Source organism: Arvicanthis niloticus, chromosome 9 (genome assembly GCF_011762505.2).
Source record: "Arvicanthis niloticus isolate mArvNil1 chromosome 9, mArvNil1.pat.X, whole genome shotgun sequence".
Taxonomy (NCBI): Eukaryota; Metazoa; Chordata; class Mammalia; order Rodentia; family Muridae; genus Arvicanthis; species Arvicanthis niloticus.
In genome coordinates, this window is record NC_047666.1 from 15,695,806 (window position 1) to 15,710,505 (window position 14,700).

The window sequence follows — 14,700 nt, forward strand, 5'->3', positions numbered from 1 at the left end:
TCAATCCTGAAATTTAAGTATGTTTCTTGGATTCAGCAGAAAAAAAATTGAACCCTGTTTTCATAGCCGTTCTGTTATTTTTGTTTTATTTCCTAAAAATAGATTCTTTTCCTTTAGGTAAAAATGGCTGGGGAACCACAGGGTTCCTCACACCATGCTGCCATGCTGTGTACAGTTGGCTGGGAATGCTCTGGATTCCTCCAGCTGGAAGTTAGGCCAGGCTGCTCACTAAAGGCCTCTCCATGGCTCTTCACAGCCTGGCCCCAACACAGGAGGAAGTCTATGGGTTTCCGAAATGAGTTTATTGGCATGGCGGATGGTGGATGGATCTGGATGCACACCTAAACCCAGGGCAGACCTGAGTTAAATAGAAATGGAAAGAGGGGGAGGGGTTGGGGAGGAATACTTAATTGGTTCCACCCTCTGGCCTTCAGGTACCTCACTAGTATGTAAATCTCTCTAGGCCCTGGGGCCAGTTTATCAGACCCTCCACCTATGTAGTGACTGAAAGGCACAGGTTGAATGGAGATTAGACCTCGAGTCAGGCCCGAAATTTTCCCATTCAATATATTGTGTTAATACATTTCTCTGCCTATATTCTTTCCAGTCACCTCCCCCCCGCCCCCAACTGCCCTTCCCTCTGGATCTAATCCCTTTCTGTATCTCATTAAGAAAGGCCAGGCTTCTGGGAGATAACAACCAAACAAGACAAAACACACTAAGTGTTGGGTTGTAGTGTGTTTAGGTCCTATTGGGTTGATATGTGGATACTGCCTCTGTCTCTTCACACAGTTAGGGGATCTCATGGGGAAAGAGGTGTGGGAATTTGTGTTTATTCCACACTGGTGCCAAGTGGACATCGGGCTATGAGAAGCCACAAGACTCTGCTTAGGATGGAAGAGCACAGTCAGGGGTCCTGCAGGGAGTGGGGAGGAAGTCAGAACTCTTGGGTTAGGGGTCTCCAGGCCAAAAGATGGCTGGGAATCGATAGGTTCTCAGGCCCTTGGGCTCTCAGGCACCGCTGAAAGGCCGGGGAAGGGCCAAGACTAAACTGGGGGTGTACGGGCTAGATTATCTCACAGCCAAAGAGTAGAGGGGGAAGGATGAGCTCTGGCTGCATCCTGTGGGAATGACTCCCTTGACTGGGTCACAGCTGGTTCAGCTGTCCTTTCATGGTCCTACAAATAAGATGAAATAAAACAAAAGAACAAACAATAACAACAAAAAAATTGCATAAAGACTGGACATAGCAATCCAACCACCCATCTTAAGAAAAGAACACTGACACTGAGTAGATATGAGAATTAGACAAGCACTTACTCAGACATTAGAGTTTGATAAAAAATACTAAACTCAAAGCTTTAAAATGTACTCAAAGGACTTGTTGCACACACACATAGGCTTTGTTTTTGCTGTTTCAGTCTCTGTGATTTTATGTGAGATTTGCTCAGTGGAATAGAGGATCTTTTCACCTGGTGTCCTATATTCCCTCTGGCTTCTGCACTCTTTCTGCATCTCCTTCTAAGCGGTTCTTTAAGCTCTGAGGGGAGAGATTTGATGGAGACAGCCCTACAATTGTGTGTTTCATAGTCAGTCTCTGCATAATATCTAGATTTGAGTTTCTATATTTATCTTTTGCAGGAAGAACTTTTCTATCTGTCATACATAAGATTTTTATTGCTTAGAACCAAACATCATAACCCCCTCAAAAAAAGTTCAAGAAAAAAGGTTATGTCTGTCTTATACTATACTATGGCTGTTCATTACTCAAAGAAGTCAAGACTGGAACTCAGATAGGACAGAATCCTGGAAGCAGCAGCTGATGCAGAAGTCATGAAGAGGTGCTGCTTATTTGTTTGCATTCCCTGGCTTGATCAGCATGCCTTTTTATAAAACCCAAGACTACTAGCCTAATCTGCCTCTGCCAATATTGCTTTAATTGATAAAATTCCTTATAGCTGGATCTCATGAAGGTATCCCTCAACTGCTCCTTTCTCTTTGATAACTTTAACTTGTGTCAATTTAACTCACAAAACCAATACACTGATTGATGATGTCTGAATCAGACAAAGCTCTGTAAGTACAGCAGGATATCATTAGAAGTCTTTTAAATGTATGTTCTGTGGAAAAGTAGTATATATTTTTACCCTAGGTTTCTAGAATATATAGACTCTGACACAGCAGTGTCAGGTATGGGTTTTCTCTTATGGAGTGGGTCTTTAATTCAAAGTAGACACTGGTTGGCTACTCCCACAAGATCTGTACTTCTATTGCTCTTGTAGGCAGGGCATATTGTGGGTCAAAGGTTTTGTATTTGGTTTGATGTTTATGTTTCTCTTTCTCCCTTCCCCATTTGTTGCTATATTTCAGCCCCAGTTGCAGCAGACATTCTCCACTATCACAGAAATCACTCCTGCCAAGAAACCAGGTATCTATGAATTTTTCCCTCTCTTTTACTTCCTTTGTCTGCAACCTGACAGCCTCAGCCCCACTGCTTTAGCAGACTCTCTCTGGTGAAAGGTATTCCATGTCTACTCTTATTCCAAGGAGATCAAATAAGCATATCCTTCTTGAACACTCTGCTCTACCCCCTCTTGTGAATCCCTTCATACTTGGACTCTATCCACATTTCTAAGAGTCTGCTCCCAATACACAAAAACACACTGATAGTGGAAAACTTCAGTAGCTCACTCTCAACAATGGACAGATTATTTGGAAAAAAATCCAAGCCAAGAAATATTGGATCTAAGTGGTGTTATAAACCAAATGGACCTGCCAGATATTTATAGAACATTTCACACAAATGCAAAAGAATATGTCTTTCTGCAGTCCATGGAACTTTCTTCAAAATAGACCACATACTTGGGAACACGAAGTCTCAATTGATTCGAGCTATTCTAAGAGGAAAGTTCATAGAAGTAAGCTAGGTGAGAGAGAAAGAGAAAGAGAGACAGAGAGATGGATACAGAGACAGAAAGAGTGAGAGATCTCATACTAGCAACAACAACACACCTGAAAGCTCTAGACCAAAAAGATGGAATCTCACCAAAAAGAGTAGTTGGCAAGAAATAGTTAAACTTGGGGGTTGAAATCAATAACATGGAAAGAAAGAAAACAATAGAAAACAATCATTGAAATAGAATTGTTTTTTCAAGGACATAAAAAAGATAAACTCTTAATCACATGGACTTAAATTATCAAATCCACTTACTAAAATAAGAAAAAAGAGGAACATAACAAAAGACACCCTGTAAATCCAGAGTATAGCATGGAATCTTTAAGAGTCTATACTTTAAAAAGTTGGAAAATTGAGGAGAAAGGGATAATTTTCTCTATAGGTATCACTTACTAAAGTTAAATCTGATTAAAAAAGCAATCTGAGGAGACCCATATTGCCTAATGAAATAGAATCAGTCATTAAAATTCTCACAAGCACATGATGATGATGACAAGGAGGAAGAGGAGGAAGAGGAGGAAAAGGAGGAAGAGGAGGAAGAGGAGAAGGAGCAGGAGGAGCAGGAGGAGGAGGAGGAGGAGGAGAAGGATAAGAATGATAAGGATAGCCCAGGGCTAAATGGTTTTAGCACCGAAATATACTGTACTGTCAAAGGAAAATCAGCGCCAATACTCAACAAATTATTTCACAAAATAAACAGAAGGAACATTGACCAATTAATTTTATGGCTACAATTCCTTTGATACCCAAACAAAGTAAAGACCCATCAAAGAATGAGAAACACAGAGCAATTTTCCTTATGAAGATAGATGCAAAAATGCTTACCAAATACATGCAAACCAAATGTAAGAAAACATCAAAAAGATCATCCACCATAATAAAGTAGGCTACATCCCAGAAATGAGGAGATGGCTCAATATGCAAAAATCAATAAATGTAATCCACGTACAAACAAACTGATCTAAAATGATCATTTATTTAGATGCAACAATCCAACATCCCTTTGGGATAAAAGTCCTGAAAAGATTAGAATTCAAGAGATTTACTTCAATGTAATAAAGGTAGTTTAAAGCAAGCACTTAGCCAACACCAACTTAAATGGAAAGAAAGAAATTCCACTAAAATCAAGAACAAAGCAGGGTGGTCACCTCTCTATTCCTCTTCAATATAGATAGTACTTGAAGTCTTACAACAATAATAAAACTGAAGGAAATCAGGAGAATACTGCTGTCCTCTTTTGAACCAGGACAAATAGGTTCTGCAGGTATCTGGTCGAGCTAGAAATGGCCAAAATGTTAAACCTCTCAGAACAGAAGTCCACACAAGGCAGATAGCCAGTGTCACAAGTCTTGCCTACTATAGTGGCAGTGCCAATGCCAGGGGCAAAGGTAGGCAGTGGCAGAATCAGAGGGTGCAGAGGAATGAGCTGGTCAGCCAGGCAGGGCCAAGATTTTTGTAATGAATGCCTCAGGAGAGAAAACTCTTTATCAAAGTGTTACAGCTCAGTAAAAGAGCCACTCTCAAATGATTCTTGGTAAAATAATTTGTGGATAGAGACTTTATCCATCTTGGCAAAGAAGAAGTTGAGAAGGTGGGTGGTATCCAGGGGTAGATGCTTCCTATTGGCTCAGTTTGAGATGGCAATGATACTCTATTAGCCACCTGGAAATACTCCAGGTGTCTGCTCTCAGTGATTGATTGTCATTGTTCTCTCAAGGGGGTGTCATTCTTACTTGTCCCAGAGCAACCGGAGTTAGGCTGGGAGTTGCACCCCCCCTCACCATTCTCAAGGCTGATATTCCTGGAGTTTGAGTTTATTCAACCTTACCAGTTCTTCTGTCTGATGGCATGGTCTACTCGCCCCACAGGATACAAATTGGAAAAACAAAAGTTAAATTGTATTTTTTAAAAAGATGATATGATAATATATAGGAGACCCTAAAACTCCACTGGGGAGCCCCAACAGCTAATGGACACCTTTATCAAAGTAGAAAATTACAACATTAATGTTGGGCCTTGGAGGTAACTCCATTTAACCTGTTATTTTCAGTCACGTAGGACAGGTAGAGGGCATGATTAACAAGTCTCTACCTCCAGAGATTTAAATATTAATGAATTATCAAAAGGCCAGGGGCGTAGCTAATTAAGTTATTCCCTCCCCTTTCTCTCTTCCCTATAAGACTGGTCTCCCCTGGCCTTTGGGGGGGGGGGGGGGAAGAAGCGCACAACACCTGCATCCATTCACCATGTCATGAACAATAAAAGCTTTGGAAAACCGGACTCCACGTGTCTATGGTCTCTCCGCCTGATTCTCAGCTTTTGGAACCCTGGAACCTTGCCGATGCAGCCGCTGGCCCGCCCACCGACAGGTGCATGAATGTGGGGCTGGCGGCTCGGGAAGCCCTGGTGCCAGACCGCCCTGAGACTCTGTCGCCGGACTCTCTCCCTTCCCCCCCGCCCTCGAGATTCGTCCCCACACATTAACTTGTACAAATAACTAGTAGCTTTCCCCGATACAACTGAGAGATTGATTAAAAAAAATCAAGGAACCAGTACCTTTCACAAAAGCTTCAACTAATATAAAATATCTTGGGGTAAGTCTAACCAAGGAAGTGAAATTCCTTCATCATGGATTCATAGGATTAACATAGTACAATGGCTATATTTTATCTACAGATTTAATGCAATCTCTATCAAAATTCAATGACAATTCCTTACAGATCATGAAAAAATTCTCATCTTCATAAGAAAACAAAACAAAACAAAAACCAAAATCAACCCAAGATAGCTAAAACAGTCCTGAGCAGTAAAAAAACTGCTGAAAGCCTCACTATTTCTTATTTGAAATTATACTAAAAAGCCAAAGCAATAAAAAACCATATGGCATTGGCATATACGCAGACTTATTAATTAATGAAATCAAACTGAAGACCCAGGCATTATTCCACACACTAAGGAACATCACATTTTTTGATGAATAACATAGTAATACACAGTGGAAAAAAAGTTCTTTAAGTAATTGTGCTAGACAAACTAGTTGTATGTGTGTAGAATAAGTGAAATTTATTCATACTTACATGCTACACAAAACTCAAGTCCAACTGGATCAAAGGCCTCAACATTAGACTGGATACACTGAACCTAATGAAGAGAAATTGGGAAATAGCCTTGAATTTATAGACATAGGGAATGACTTTCTGAGCTGAACAATGATAGCATAGGCAACAAAATGAACAACTAATAAATGAAATTTCATTAAACTGAAAAAAAGATTGAAGGGTAAAACGTATCATTATTCAGAGAAAGCAATAGCCTAAAGAATAGGAAAAGATTGTTACCAATTCCATATCTGATAGTAGATTAATATCCAAAATGTATAAATAACTCTGAAAACCAGCTACCAAAAGCCAAATAATCCAATTAAAAATGGGTATGCATTTAAACAGAAAAAAAAAGGGGAGGGGGAATGTGGTACATTTGTACAATGGAGTCATACAAAGTTGTCAAATCTGATATCATAAAATTTGCAAGTGAATATTTTTGCTAAAGAAACAGCACCCTGAATGAGGTAAGAGAGAGTCAGAAAAATCAGCATGTTATTTACTCATTTATTTATAAATATTAGCTGTTAAGTAAATGATAATCAAATATAATTGTTTGTGCTGAAAACCATGAATATCATCTTTTAATACCAATGTCACCACAACATGCACATTTCAATTGGTTATATTTATTTTATTTGCTTGCTCAGTGTAGTAATCCACATGACCAGACAAGTTCTTGGCATATAACATTTGATATATATTGTGTGGGAAAAATATTTAGATAGCATTGTACAGGTGTAATAATGAACTATAAAATACATAAATGTTCATGAACTATCAGGTGAAGTTTAGTAACCAATGTGGGTACTGGATAAAATTTTTACAGGGAGTAAATGAAAGGTAAATCTAAATGAAATAGGAATATAAGCTTTCACTACAAATTTCCCCACTGTAATAGGGAATCACAATACTATAATGGAACAAATGATAAAGAAACACTTTGTATTTTCATCAAAGACTATAAACTACACAGAATTAAACCACAACAGATTGTCTAACTAAAATGTTGACTTCCTATGAATATGTTTGCTTATTAAATAGGAGGCTTTAAATCTTTTTTACCTGAAATATCATGCTCATTAAAATGCTTAGTGTCAGCTAGTTTTTAAATTATATTTTAATTAGAGACAATGACAAATATCTTCTTTTGCTTAATAGTCATTCCAATTAAAACATGTCCAAATGTTAAACTCAAAGAACATTTTTCACAGCATGTGCAAGAGATTTCAAAGGGAAAAATGATATAGTTTTGTGTACTAAAAACCAAAAAACTCAATTAATTCTTTAGAATCAAATGTAAATACACACACACACACATATGCACACTCGCTCAGTCACACTCACAAACACATGAATTCATGAATATGTACAGTGTCTTTATAATTTTATTATTTCCATCAAACCTCAAATTATACCTTATTTTCATTATATGAATCATAGACCATCTTTCTTTACTTTTTTATACAGCTTATTAATTAAAGAGATTCTGTAGGATGCTCAAATCCTTTTTATTTTATTTTTTACTTCTTGGAGAACTTTGTTAATTTTCATCATTATTCACCTTCATCTTCTAACCCCAACTCTTCTAATAGTTATTCTTTCATTCATAATCTCCTTTACTTTGTGTCCTCTTCTTTTTTAGAAGAGACTATCTCACAGTTGTCCTGGTTCTTACAATCTTTCCATCCCCTCTTCCATGAACCTTGGTATACAGATTATGTTTTCCTTTCTTTTTATTGGATATTTTTTATTTATATTTCAAATGTTTTCTCCTTTCTAGGTGTCGCCTTTTAAAACCCCCTATCCCATCCCCCATCCCCTGCCTGGGCATAAAAATAAAAAAAAAAAAAAAAAAAAAAAAAAAAACTCATTAATTGATAGGGAAATAACAAGGTACACCACTTCTTTATAAGATAAAATTCAAATACTAAATACATTTTGTAGAATATATAGTATTTCAAAATTGATATGGACCCCAAAGATCTCTCAGACATTGAGCCACCAACCAGTCAGTATACTCCAGTAGATATGAGGCCCCCGATGACACATATTACAGCAGAGGACTTCCTGGTCTGGCCTCAGTGAGAGAAAATGCACCTATCCCTTGAGAGACTTGAGGCTCCACAGGGTGGGGAAGTCTGGTGGGGTGGATGTGGGGAAATTGTGACATCTTGAAGATATAGAGGAGGGGGAAGTATGGGATGAGAAACAGTCAGAGGGCAGACTAGGAGGGGAATAACAACTGGACTGTAAAAAAAGTAAAAAATAATTTTAAAAGAACTATCCTGGGACATTAATTAATATTATAAAGAAAGTATTTCCATTTTTAAGGTGAAATTTTCTTCTATTTACAATGCATCTTTCATATTTCCATAACATTTGTAACATATCTACATGTTTTAAGCAATCTCTGAAAATTTTAATTGTTTCACATTGTTTTTATGTAACTAATAGCCTATATACTTGTCAACTTACTTAAATTCACACAACAAAACCACTGAAACTCAGACCCCTGTACTTTTTCATGGAATTATATATGTTGCATGATATTTAAAATTAAAGTTATTGTCTCAAATACACAAGTACCACACTTCCCTTATTTCGTGTTCAATCATCTTGGGAAAATACTTTCTGAAAATATGTCAATCCCATTTGCACATAAGAAATAATTATCTCATTGTCTTTTAATATTCAATTTGTATAATATTTATATATTACATATTATGTATGATTATTTTCTGAATTTTTTTCATTTCTTAGAACAATACCAACCTAACAAAGGTATCACTGGAAGTAACTAACTATATCTTATATTCTGAATAATTATTTAAGTTACTTGCTTCTTAAAAACTCATGTAATGCTTATTGAGAAGAGAATTTTTGGAAATTTAAATGAATTATTTTGTTTCTTTTCTTACATAGCTTGATAATTTGAGTGAGAATTTTGAATTTCCTGTGTTACATATTAAAGCAAAGATTTGGGAAGGAAAATTTGTATTCTAATTCTCCTTGTCAAGTGTTTAGACACAAGTTTTGTTGATGTTTATTCTGTTTTTAGCATCTATATTTCCATATTACTGCATTTCAATCTTTTGGACTTATCTGCTAAGTTGTTTGTTCTTTAAATACATAAATCTTTAAAAACTACACAGAGAGATGATAGATACATAGATAGATAGATAGATAGATAGATAGATAGATAGATAGATAGATGTAGATGTGTTTACTACTGTATGCATGTACATTTTTAACCTCATAACCTAGAGCAATTTTCATAATCCAGGTATGTGCACACACACAAAGACAGAGACAGAGAGATAGAGGAAGAGACAGAGATAGAGACAGAGAGACAGAGAGGGAGAAACAGAGAGAGAGAGAGAGAGAGAGAGAGAGAGAGAGAGAGAGAGACAGAGAGAGAGACAGAGAGAGGGACAGAGAATCCATAGCTGCACCATGACCATTGTAAGAGCTCTTTTCCCTTGGTAGCCAGTGATTAGTGCATCCCTCTAAGGCATTTCTTTCCATCCTGTAGTGAGTACATACCCAAATAGTTGAGAAAGCCTTTGTAAAGTTATTAAGAATAAATGTCGCTCTCCTCTTCTCTCAGTTAAGTGTTACTCCTATTTCTTAGGCATCAGCAAGAAGGATTTGAGACCAAAAAAAGTCTTTAATCATGGTCAGGATAGCATTTTAACTCACCTGTGAATTCATAAGAAATATTTGATCTTCCTTTTAGCTGGGGAATAAATGGACTAGTTTTAGCTTCCCATGGGTCTTTGACACTTTCTGAATGGTGATCTTTAAATTATAGCTTCACCCAGGCTGCTGTGAGCACAGAGAACATGCCCTCAAATTACAAGTCTATTTGTGCTGGTTGGCAAGTACATTTATTAGCATTAATGTATCAATTATTTTTAATTAGTTCTTGGAACTTCCCTTTCACCAATAGCAAAGTCATTAGTCTGCAATTTGCAAATGAAAACGATCACACTGCTTCCCATGCCCCCCATATAATAGTACCTTTCATTATCTACCCTAGAAAACTACTTATTATTTCCTCCTATTTCTGTACTTCTTGACTCTACCTGCTTGTCACACAACTGGTGGGAATCTTAACAGTATGTTAATTATGGCCATTAATCCCCCACTGACCTCAGGATGAATTCTGGTTTCCACATCCTTTTTCTGTAGTTCATAAGCGTGCAAACAGAAGCCTGTGTGAGCACGCCACATGCATGCTTACACACACACACACACACACAAACACACACACACACATTCAGCCTACCCTCAAAATACCCTTTGAAACACAAAATAGATTTAGATCTGTGGCTGGAGAACATTTTTAAGCTTCAATCCCAAAGCATTTCAAGCTAGATGTTATTTTTCCATTTAAGAAAACCTGCATACTTACAAGTGATTGTTTTTAATGTCTTTATAAATTAACAACTCTCAGAGGCAAATGAGCACTCACCTTTGATATAGAAGACATCATCCCTGTTTTCTGAAGAATGAACTTAAACTGTAAATAAATCAGTGGCTTGTTCTCAATGTGTAGGTCTCACATGAAATTGTGATTCATTTTCAAGTTGATTTGATAATAGATACCATGAATACTCAATGAATTAAAATCCTTCCAAAGACTTAGTATGTATATCATAGGTGTGACTGCTGTGCACAAATTCCAGAAGAGGGCATCATATTCACTGGAACTGGAGTTATCATATGGTTCTGAGCTACCATGTGAGTACTGGGAATGAAACCTAGACCCTCTGCAAAAGCATCGTGTGCTCTTAACTCCAGCCAGTCCATGGACTTGTATTTTTTTTTTTAATCATGGTATTTTTTATCGATTCTTTGAAAATTTCCCATCATGAACACTGAGCACAATTCACTTCTCAGTACTTTCATGTTGATCTTTGATCCTTCTGACTTCCTCCACAAAATTAAAAATAAGAATAAGAATAAGAATAAGAATAAGAATAAGAATAAGAATAAGAATAAGAATAAGAATAAGAATAAGAATAAGAATAAGAATAAACCAGTCCAGTTTCTGTTATTTGGATACCCATCCAAATATGGTCATGCTCTCAGTGGCCTTCAAATTAAAAATATAACTGAGGCATTTCCCTCACACATCTCTAAGAGAAAACCATCAATAGTGGAAAGCTAAATTGATAATATTTAACAGACATTTAAAGAATTTTCTTTGATGGCTTCCCGCTTAAAGTGCTACTTTATTGAGGGGGTTAGGGGTTGGATGTAAGTAGGGGTTGTCACAGAAACCTATGTCTCCCTCTTAACTATGTATATGTGATCATCTATATGGCTGTAAAAGTAGCTTTCTTACACTCTAAAGTCAGCAGGAGCAAAGATTTTGGGTTTAAACATGGTTTTTGATGACAGAACAGACCACTAACATGACCTCTAGCTGTAGGAAGACCACTGATCTAGACAAGACTCTCAGAGGCGACCTGTACCATGGATATCACCATGGCCTCAAGTGGCAGCATAGAGAGCACACTGACATTAACATGGCTTTTTGTGGTGGCCCAGTCATTTAAATGGGCCTTGGTGACTGCACAAACCAGGCATCACAATTATCTCAGGTGGCATTGAAACCCACTCATCAATCTGATTCATAATTCTGTAGTGTCTCTAGTTCCACCTATCTCCACCATGTATTTATTTTCTTTCCCATTTCTTATTCACATCTTTGTTTACTATAATAGTGTCTAATACCCATGTCCAAGGGCAGGGCAGTCTCTGGGGCTTATTTCTTTAAGCTCAATTAAATGAGGTTTAAAGTAAGCCACACAAGACAGGGTTTAATTGAATTGGTTGAGTTATTAAACCGAAATGTTAGTGGAGTTACAATTTTTATTGAAGTGCAGAAACAATAAAAAGTTATTTATAGCAATACAGATTTCTTTTTTATTAGTAACTATGTAAAACCAAAAAAGTAAAATAAAATAAGACAGAAAAGAAAACTAACATGGTATAATTGGACAAAAGAAACAAACAGTAGGAAAAAAGCCCAAGAGAAGGCAAAAGAAACAGAGAAACATGTGTTCCAATCTTCAGAAACCCCATAATCATTAAACTGGAAGCTATACATATGCTAAAAAGAGATAGTGAAGACTCACACCGACCCTACATTTGCTCCCTCCCTCTCTGTGATTTCATGAGTTTTGATTATGATGGTGATGAATGAGTAAGGCCCAGATCTATGAGTCACCAAATGACTATAAATAAACTAGCAGAATGCCATTAAGACTAATTTTATTGCTACAGGGTTGATTGTTTTGTTTCTGTTTGTTTGTTTTTTAGACCAGCAGTGTTTGGTTAACCTAGATCTGTTGGTTACCTCAGCTCTGGTTCTTGATCACCTAAGCAATTTCAGGTATGGATTCCATTTTAAGAAGTGGTCCTTAAATCAAATAAATATTTGTTACTTACAATCTTTAAGCTACCATTGCACTGTCATATCTTGAAGGCTGGAGATTACTGTAAAACAAACTTTTTTTTGGCTGAGTTAATGTATATGTTTCTCTGTTGGTAGCATACAGAGTGCTTCTCTGTACCAAAGATACTTAACATAGTGGTGAAGGCTTTAGTCACTAAGTTAAACTCTTGTTAAATGAATTGTGTGGTTGTTGCCTTCAACAGTGGAGCCTTGTCATCAGTTTGTGGAAAACAGCCTGTAGTTTTGGCACTGGTCTGCATTGTTTGGGGATTTCCAAGGAACTCCTTTGAAAAACTCAGATGTAACACAATCCTACTTCTGAAAGTTTCATTTGGTTACAAGCAAAAGTCAGTTGGGGTCTTTTCAAATTGTTTCCATGCTACTTGAATCATTTGGTGGGTAATATAAGTTATACATAGACTCTCAGAAAGTTTTTGAAACATACATTATAAATGCAAACAGTTTTATCATAATTAAATGAATCCTAATTAAATGAAAAAGAGGTAGGTATTGAGGTAAACACCTTTCATCTCCAGACTTGGGGAGCAGAAGCAGGCACAAATCTGTAAGTATGAGATCATCCCTCCTACAAATCAATGTCTAGGATAGCCAGAGCTGCAGGGCTATGCACAAGAGATGAGAGAGAGAGAGAGAGAGAGAGAGAGAGAGAGAGAGAGAGAGAGAGAGAGAGAGAGAGAGAGAGAGAGAATGCATATGTAACATTGTGTTTAATTCCTTATCTCATCATATGCAGTATTGTAGAATATATATAAATGAGGTTGTTTAAAATACAGTTCATTAAACGTTTAAGAGGCTTACTCAAGGCCAAGAGTTAGTTAAATAAAGATATATGATTAGAATAAACTTTTCTCATTTCTGATTTGGTTTTATTTCCATTTTAATATTGCTTTTAAAGTAGGATGTCATCTCAATCAAGTGAGATGCCACCATTGATGTAATCACTGAACCTATGTAATAGCTACCTTATAAAGTAACTTAAAGAATTATATGACTGTGGGAAACACTGCCATTTGTTGAATACAGAAATCAATTTTGGAAAAGCAGGATAGTCAGTTCACATCACTAAAGTTTTTGCTATTTTTTTTTTAAATAAGGGAGATAAAAAAATCAGATGAAACCTAAGAAAAGAAGACAGAAAGCTTGCATGACCTTGTGTACCCCAACATAGTTCATGTTGTATAGTTTATATATTTGTTTTTCCATAATTTACTTTTTAAATTTACATTTCAACCCAATCAAAGCCTCATCCCTCCTCTCCTCTTTGTCTGGCCCTTGAAAATCCCTCCTCTTGTTAACCCTCCCCTTAGCCTCAGTAAAGGAAAATCCTTGCCTGCACTGGGTACCACCTCACCCTGGGACATTTAGTTCCAGCAGGACTAAGCACCTCCTCTCACACTGAGGACCAGCCAAGAAGTCCAGATAGAGAAAGGGGACATAAAACACACAGATATGAAAAATTACACAAATGTACATATTATGACAACTAATTCTTTAAAAATGAAAACCCTGTGTTTTCCAATTTATTTAATAACAGTTTAATGTAATCATATATATTCCTTAGTCACTTTTTGTACAAAAAGTAACAATTTAACATGTATTATTTCACAACATGGCATTTACCTAGTAATTTAAACATGATGTTGGTAGATCTTGCTCTTCACAATCATCTTTGGCAATAATCAAAACAAAATCCTACAATTTAGATGATATTTTATTCTATTGCCATTATTTCCATAGACAATGAAAGTTATGTGTCAAAGTTTGAAAACTGATTCACAATGTATTGCAAAATCACTTTTGCTGATTTGCTGAATAAGTAGTAGACCTCTATATTGATACTGTATAATAGTTAGACATATTTAGAAGCAGGTATAATGATCTAAGTTTAACTAACACAATAAAGACCTTTCTTGGACAAATTAAAAGAGAAAACAAACTGGAATACTGAAAATATTTGAGGATGGCTTCCTTTGTGGCAAGCTTGCTGCCAGGAAATGGAAATGCCCGAACTTCATCTATATACAGAATGCTGTACAAAAAGGACAAATGAAATCCGTGAAGTTGACTGCCAATACAGGGTAAGCAAGTCCTTCATACTTCCTGTTTCACAAAAGGACTGTCAGATATTCTGAGCCAGATGCTAAAGATGTTGC